Raw genomic sequence first — 7,811 nt, forward strand, 5'->3', positions numbered from 1 at the left:
GCCACTCTGAGAGCTCTGTCCACAGTCCATTGAAATCAATGGGAGTCTTTCCATTGACTTCAATGGCCATTAGGTGAGTCCCTAGGTGAGGAACTGCAGCATATTCTCTGTACTCAGAATAGTTAATAAATGTGCAAAAAGAACAGGAGTACTTGTGGCACCTTAGAGACACAAATTTGTTAGTCTCTAAAGTGCCACAAGTACTCCTGTTCTTTTTGCGGATACAGACTAACACGGCTGCTACTCTGAAACCTGTTAATAAATGTGGTATCTCAGCTATTTTCCTCCATTTTCTTCTCTCCCAGATGCATGTTAGAATGGATTGACCTGATGTGCTGAAAACCTTTCTCGTGAGCTTTATCCTCTTTTTGTTTAAAGGAAAAACCCCATCTCTGGGTTTGTGTTTATCTAGACCATGATCACCAGACTAAAGAGCAGCTGACCTATGTTTATGTGGTAAGTTTTCCTTATTGAATCCGATCCACTGTCTTTTCTACTCAGAATGAGGAATGGCTTTTTACTCTTTATATAAACACCTCATTAGCTGCATCTTACGCTGCATATGAATATATATGGTCTTTTCAGGGATTATCAGATATACTCCTAGATTAGCAGGTGGAGAGAAAGGAACAACACCAATAAGTCATCAGAGATGGGTTTTTTTTACTACACAGGCTTGTTTGCAACACAAATATCAGTCATGCGAAGGATGGTGGATGATGAGGGGTTTTGGTGTTAGAACACTATCAAGAGGGAATCATGGCATCAAGGCATATTGGCCATGTCTAAACAAGGAAAAAGGGTGTATTTTAACATATATTAAATAATAGGTTACATTTTAATATAGACAATCAGTCATAGATTTAACACATGCTGTATGGTCACGGTAAAATGTAGGTTCTCCACTAGGGTTTACCTCAAGCAGTTAACACATGTTAAAAGTACTATAGCTGCCTTGTCTATACTAGAATTCCAACATGCGTTAACATATTAGCTAATGTGTCCAAAACACACCTTTTTCTTTAGTGAAGGCAAGGTTAGAGTCTTAAAACCAGAAAGTTTATCTAGCCTGAAAGCTAAACTTAGGAGCAAGCACTACTAATTTTAACGATTAAAATCCTGGGGCTTCTGAGTGTCTCATACAGTCAGTCCCGTTGCACATATTCAACAGGATATCTCTGCATGAAGTGAGCATTGTGAAATGTGCAAGAGCAACACTAGTGTCTTCTGTGGCTTGACCAAATAAAGCAATATTCCATGAAAAAGGAGCAATGAAAAAGCAATTACACAGCAAATTACCCATCTGCAAGGGCTTTGAATAAGAAAATTGCAGAGCTGATTTGTGGACTGATGTGACTATTTAATCTAGTTTGCAGCAAATCACTGATCATATTTATGGATGCAGCTGACTCTGTCCTGTATTGTGTTCCTTCTTGAAAGATTTTCTCAAAAAAGATCATTAGAGGTTTTATGTAGCCATATACCAAAGAGATGCATTCCTGATCTGAAGCAAGCTGAGGGCTCCTATTCACCTGAGAGGCAGGTGTGGGGAATGATGATCAAATGGTGGATTAGAGTACATGGGCAAGTTTCTATGCCTTGTCCAACTTTTCCTCTAAATCAAATGACATCAAGATATAATTATTTTTGAAATGGTGAGATGAAGCAGCAGAAGAGTTGCAATAACAATTTGGCATCTGACCCCTATATTAATATTATCAGATGTTCATGACAATTTCCTGTTGTGATGGTATTGATGAACCTTGCTCCTTCTTGTCTCTGTTTCACTATAGTTATTGCTGTAAAATCTAACACTTTCCTCTGTACATTCTCCCTTATTATTATGCATGCGTGTTATAGTACTAATTACAGTCTGAGCACTTACATTGATTTTTTAGAGAAGGAAACTGAGGCAGAGATAGATTATTCGACTTGCCCACATCCCCCTGCATATGTGTGGCAGATCCCAGAATAGAATCCATGTCTCCTGAACCCTAATGCTGGGGTTTCATGGCAAGGCTGTCCTTCTTCCCATTTGTAAATATGTATTGCATGGCTCTGTATTAATCTGTTATGTCTGAACATTGTGCTGTTTCAGCTGGATTTAATGCATGTGCATTCATGTATTTTTTTCTAGGAAAATATTTAATACAAATTAATTATTTAAAGAAGGAATTTGAACCGAAAGGAGACACCCCCCACAAAACCAATTTTCCGTGGCAGTGCGACCAGCTAATGAGCCCTTCAGTGCTGCTATTGTGGTGAGTGCCTCATAATGAAATATAGAGGGTTAATGGCTGCAGTGGACTGGGATTAAGTAAAACCACAGCAGGTGTGTGCTTTAACGAGGTGTTAATAGGCAGACAGGTGCCTGTCAATAAGATGCACAGAGGGCACAGAAGTGGGTTAGTAGAGAGGGCAGAGGAGAAAGCATGAATAAAGCATCATTTAAACTCCAATTGTTTGTGTTGCAGTCTTTGTTACTCAGAAGCTAGATCTGGAAGTCTTCATACATAATAAACCTTTCTTTATTGTTTCTCCTTCAGGGGAAGAGGGAGCAAAGTTGATTTTGTTTATTAATTTACTTAGGTAAAAGACTTGCTGGAAAATATCTTTTGGGATTGCTCCCTAAATTAGTCATTGGCTCTCTGGTTTGCAAATGCCAGCTGAAAACACTTGTGTGCTCAGGATTCACAGCTCCATGTGTCCTTACTGGAAGAAATTATGTGAGGACATCTCAAGGTGCACAAGACTTAAAAATTTGCAGATGCTGGCTGGACAGTGAGCCAATGGAAAGGTCATGAGAGAGGCTACCAACCAACCAAAAATACCATCTCCAATACCAGGCAATACAGAGCTGCTCAGAGAAAGTAAAGCTTATGTGAATTAATCAGGAAGAATCCATGACTCATATTGGGGACTCATACTAGGTACCATCTAGATCACATAATGCTCAAAGCAGTATTATATGGAGACTTCTGGGGTGTGTAGTATCCCATCACTACAGGGAGCAGTCTTTCTATGTAGCCTGGGAATGGTTCATGGACTAGCAGCTGTGCAGGAGAGGCCCTAGTGCAGCATTTTCCAAACTTTAGAAAACTGAGCTCATCTTTAGGACAGTGAAGTCAATCTTGGTACCCTATAAAACCTGCCACAAGTTCTTAAAAGACCACCCAAAATGAGTGGTCACTCAGAGTAGGTTGTGTAGACATTCATCCTAAAGTAACTTTCTCTCATTTCTTATATGTTTTGATGAGCAGTGAAATAGTCAACATTGTTGATAATGAAAGTAGCATCATTGGTTTCAGAGCTAATGCCTTTGAATGACTAGAACAGTTCACACCTCAGAGCTTTATCAAGCTGTCTGCAAACTCAGGCAGCCACTTCTTCATTGGTTACAGATGGGTCACACTTGCAAGGTTTTCTTTGCAACCATAACTTTTAGAGGCTGACTTTTAAGAAAATGTAATGCTGAAATTCCAATTGAGAAGCCTTTTCCCACAGCCCAGGGAGAAGTGGTCCACCCTTTGGGAAATGCTGCCCTATTGTATGTGAGTTTCCGTTACTCTTTGTATAGAACACATCTTATATCTTTTGGCAGAACCAGAATAGATATGAGAAGGAGCTGACAGACAAAAATCTTTAGTAAAAATGTTTATATTTTCATTTTGCTCCTCTTCTCACTTCTTATATTTCTGCGTTTCTGTTTCCTTCCTAGCTGTGAAACACAACTACACGATAAGTAGACTCAAAAAGTCATTTTCGGGTTATTCCTTTCGGCACCTGACATAGACCACCATTAGTTCAAGTTACTCAGATACTTGCTGGCATTTTGAAGGTGCCCAAAGAAATAACACAAATACATAGTTGGATTTGTATTAAGTTTGAATGGCTAGTTAAAAATAATACAAATTCGTTTACCTCTTTGTGGTTTGTATTAAAAAAAGAACTAATCAGGATCTCCTATGTTAGAACAGCTGCATGCTTTTTAAAAAAAAAAAAACTGTTAAAAGTTATATACTTTTTAAAATGTCTTTATAACGTTTCATAGTGCAAAATTAAAATGGGCCCTTTTCTCCTGAACTGCTGTAATGAAACAGGGCAAGGGAGGAAAGTTGAAAGATATAGCTCAAGTCTTGTGTTAAAAAAAAGGCAGTCTCTGAACACCTAATGTTACTATATTAGCTTATCTTCTGGTGTACATTTTTGTTCAATTTGTGAGAGAAGCTAACAGGCACTTTAGACAACTTATCATGACACTATGTGCCATAAACGTGACGCAGTTCTTCATAAATGTGACAAAGTGCTTCCAAAACAACTACTGACTTTTAGAGGATATCTACTTCTCTAAAAGCAGGATATTTACTGTAAGTGCAGATTGTTGAGCTGCGCAGCTAATTTGCTACCTGAACATCTTTAATGTGTTTGTGAATACTCATAAGACGTTCATAATTGTAAGTGTCCATGAGATTATTATGTTGTAAACCAGGCATGACAGCACAATAGAATCCAATAAAAGAAAGCATCAGCTTTGTACTAGAGAAGCTTGTACAGAGAGACAACACGAATGCAAATAAGCAAAAAAATTATTGACGAGGAAGCTGAAATGTAAAACTACACATATATCTGTAGTGCATCGTCTTCATATCACCATCTTATGAGCCAAGTATAAAGTAGATTGTTTTAATGAGGGCAGTACAATACAGTTTGGAACTAAGGTAAAATACAGCAGTTTTCCATGAAAGTGTTATGGTAAAGAACCTTATAAAGAAGGAGCATATTTGAATCTTCAGATGTACTTGAACTTGTTCCCACATTGAGTTTTATGATAAACGCAGACAGTTTTTGTGCTGTCTAACTGAGATTAAATGATACTTGTTGCATAATGTAGAGCTGCAGACATCTGAGACTGAGCCTCAATAAATTGAGCACAGTGCCATCTGAATCCAACCTTACACTAGTAATTTAGGATCAGCTGATGTTTGTAATTTGACTCAAGCCAACACAATAGCATATTGACTTCATCAGAAACTTTCCACTGTACTTGTTCATTATTATCAGGAGGCACATTAGGATTCACCGCTAAGTCTACTTAGTATGCAACATGTTTATGTGAGAACAAGAAAAGTAAAACTATCTTTGGTTTAAGAAATGTAGCTATTACTATAGTTGAAAATAGAATAAAAAAGAAAAGGACCTTTGAGTGCAAAGGAAGGTTAGATTGCTTTGTACATCTTGTTTTATATGACTTCTTTTCTGCACTGTTTAAGACTGTGTCTCTGAAGAAGCTCATAATGAAATGTACAAAACCAGTCTGGCTTCTTGTATACAAAATGATACAGGTCACAATTGTCACCCAATGTCCTTGGGTAGGGGATGGCTCTGTCATGCTATGAGGAACTCCTGCATTGACGATTCTGTTTTTATAATGTACACATGGGCTTCCACCATCTTAGTTCATGTCCGAGAGTGAGCATGATGGATGATGGATTTGAGAATGAACAGAAGGGAAGTGGGATTGAGACTTCAAAGTGGAACTTTGGGATATACTTCTCAGAAGTGGAGCAGCATCCACACCAGGAAACAAGAGATTAGTCTTCTCTTTCAAGTTCTCCTGCAAGTCTTTTGGTCAGGATTCCCCTAGTATTGCCCTCAAGATACTGACTGCCTGTGGGGAGAGACACTTGAAGAGGGAGAGACACTTGAGGAGGGAGAGACACTTGGAAGTGGGCTTCAGAGACATTGCCCTTTAGACTATGGATTAAATCCCACCCTGGTCAATTGTATCCAAAAATTGCTATCATTTGATTACTCTTCTAGGAGCCAGTGCAACATAAATTGTCCCACAGAGTGCAGAAATCCAAGATAAATTAGGCTCTTGGTGGTGGTCTCTAAAAAAGAAGCCAGGCAATGAATGGAGTATAAAGACTAAATCACCCTATTAGTCCCTCTAGGTCAAGGTGATTCTGGAAGAGTGGATTTGGCAGCAGAGAAAGGTCTGAGATTACAGAAGGAGAGAGTGAGTGAAGCTCCAGCAGCAGATCCAACTCGAGCCAACTCATCAGCGATTAGCTTTGAGTCTCAGCTTGTTTTTATTTTTATGTATTTATTTTTCCTGCCACAAGCTATAAACTAGTGTGTTTAGTTAGAAAAACATGTTTAATTGTATTTGTTGTAAATTCCATTTAAAAAGAAAATGTTTTTTAAATAAAGTTCTTAAAATGTTTTGTGAAACATCTGGCCTTTTTTTTTTTTTTTTTTTTGAAAGGATCTGAAAGAAATTTAGAACCCCAGCTTCCTTCGGCTTTTCACATTTCCATTAAATGAGAGCAGGCGAGAATGTGTTAACTGCTGGGGAACTGACACATCCCAGTAACCTCTAGTGACTTAGGCAGTAAAAGTGGCTCCTAAGTATGAGTTTGATCCTGGAGTCCTTACTCAAGCAAATGCACCCTGAAATCAAGAGGGCTTTTGCTTGAGGTCCTTATCATGGATGACTCTGAATTAATGTGTAAGTTGGAGAAATGATTTATAGTGGCCTTTTCCCCTCCTACCCTCTTGTGAAAAGGCCAGTCACAATCACACTAATGTGGGCTGCTCCAGGCTGGTGGTGGAACTAGCCATTGGATGGAGGGTGGTGATGGAGCCAAGACTCAGCAGAAAGGAGAAAACACTTACTCCATACTTTTAAAAGATCTCCAGTTTACACTCCCCAGAACACTAAGAAGAATTCTGGATAAGGTGTTACCAACTCTAATGATTTTATCATGACCCTCAAAATATGCAGTGTTTGCCTAAAAGTACTGGCCTCTGGAGGCATGTGATTGTGTAAGAATCTCAAGTTTCATTTAAAAAAAAATTCTTGGGCTGATGGTTGCAGAGAACAGCTTGAAAACATGAATTCTAAGAGCTCAAAGCAAATAGAGAACCCTAATTTTATTAGTTTTAATATCTCATACATTTAATCCAATCTCATTATTTTGGGAAAGACTGACTCATGACTGACTCATGAGTTTTTGAACATTTGGGATTGGCAATACTGTTGATGAGTCATCCAGAAACCTTCCATGGGCTCTAACTGACGTGTTGTCCTTTCACCCTCCATGTCTCCACGGGTTAAAGCCACAATCGCCTTGTGCGATGACTGCAGGCTCAGGTCTTAAGTTAGTAAATAAATCAATAGTAGACACTTGTGTAGCAGCCACAATTTTAAAAAAATGATAGTTGGAAGGAAGTGGGGAAACAACTGTGCTCGAATGGAAAAAATATAATGCAGCAGACAGTGAACTACTTCAGTACATATTTAAAGAACAAAAACGGAAATGAATCAGTTGAATTAAAAAAGCTCTCAGAAGCTTGAACACTATTCACTGAGTACAATAACAGGCCTTTTCACAATCACCTGTGAAAACAAAACAGTGCTAATACTTAATGTACCTTACGTGAATTATCACATGCAGCAGTGATGTTTTGTTTGTTTCACTTTAATCGGAACAATTTTTAAACGTTGATATAGTATTTTAATCAAGCAACACTTCCTATCTAACAATCCACAATGAGTCAGAGGATCATTCACATTCACCAGGAGAGGCCGTTATACACCTGCTTCAACAAACAGGAATTTGGGGCCAATTAAAGGGATACCCCCTATGGTTTTTGCTTTTCAGAACTTAAAAAATCTCCTTGGTCTTTGATGTGCTGGACAATAAATCTCTGGAAGATGGAAACTGAAATCTTATTTTTATGTCAAAAGGTTGGAAGGACTTTGCCCTGCAGAGGCCCTATAAGACTGATGGGTGACCTTTGGTGCA

General features: G+C 38.5%; 1 long non-coding RNA gene across 1 annotated transcript; it reads left to right on the plus strand.

Annotated features, from left to right (window-relative positions):
• Positions 1-313: 313 nt before the first annotated feature.
• LOC128835636 (uncharacterized) lies at positions 314-6,119 on the plus strand. The gene is made up of 3 exons (XR_008444682.1): positions 314-456; positions 2,138-2,261; positions 5,946-6,119. It is a non-coding gene; the product is annotated as an uncharacterized LOC128835636 (long non-coding RNA).
• The last annotated feature ends 1,692 nt before the right edge of the window (positions 6,120-7,811 follow it).

The sequence above is a fragment of the Malaclemys terrapin genome, chromosome 4, assembly GCF_027887155.1.
Source record: "Malaclemys terrapin pileata isolate rMalTer1 chromosome 4, rMalTer1.hap1, whole genome shotgun sequence".
In the NCBI taxonomy this organism is placed as follows: domain Eukaryota; kingdom Metazoa; phylum Chordata; order Testudines; family Emydidae; genus Malaclemys; species Malaclemys terrapin.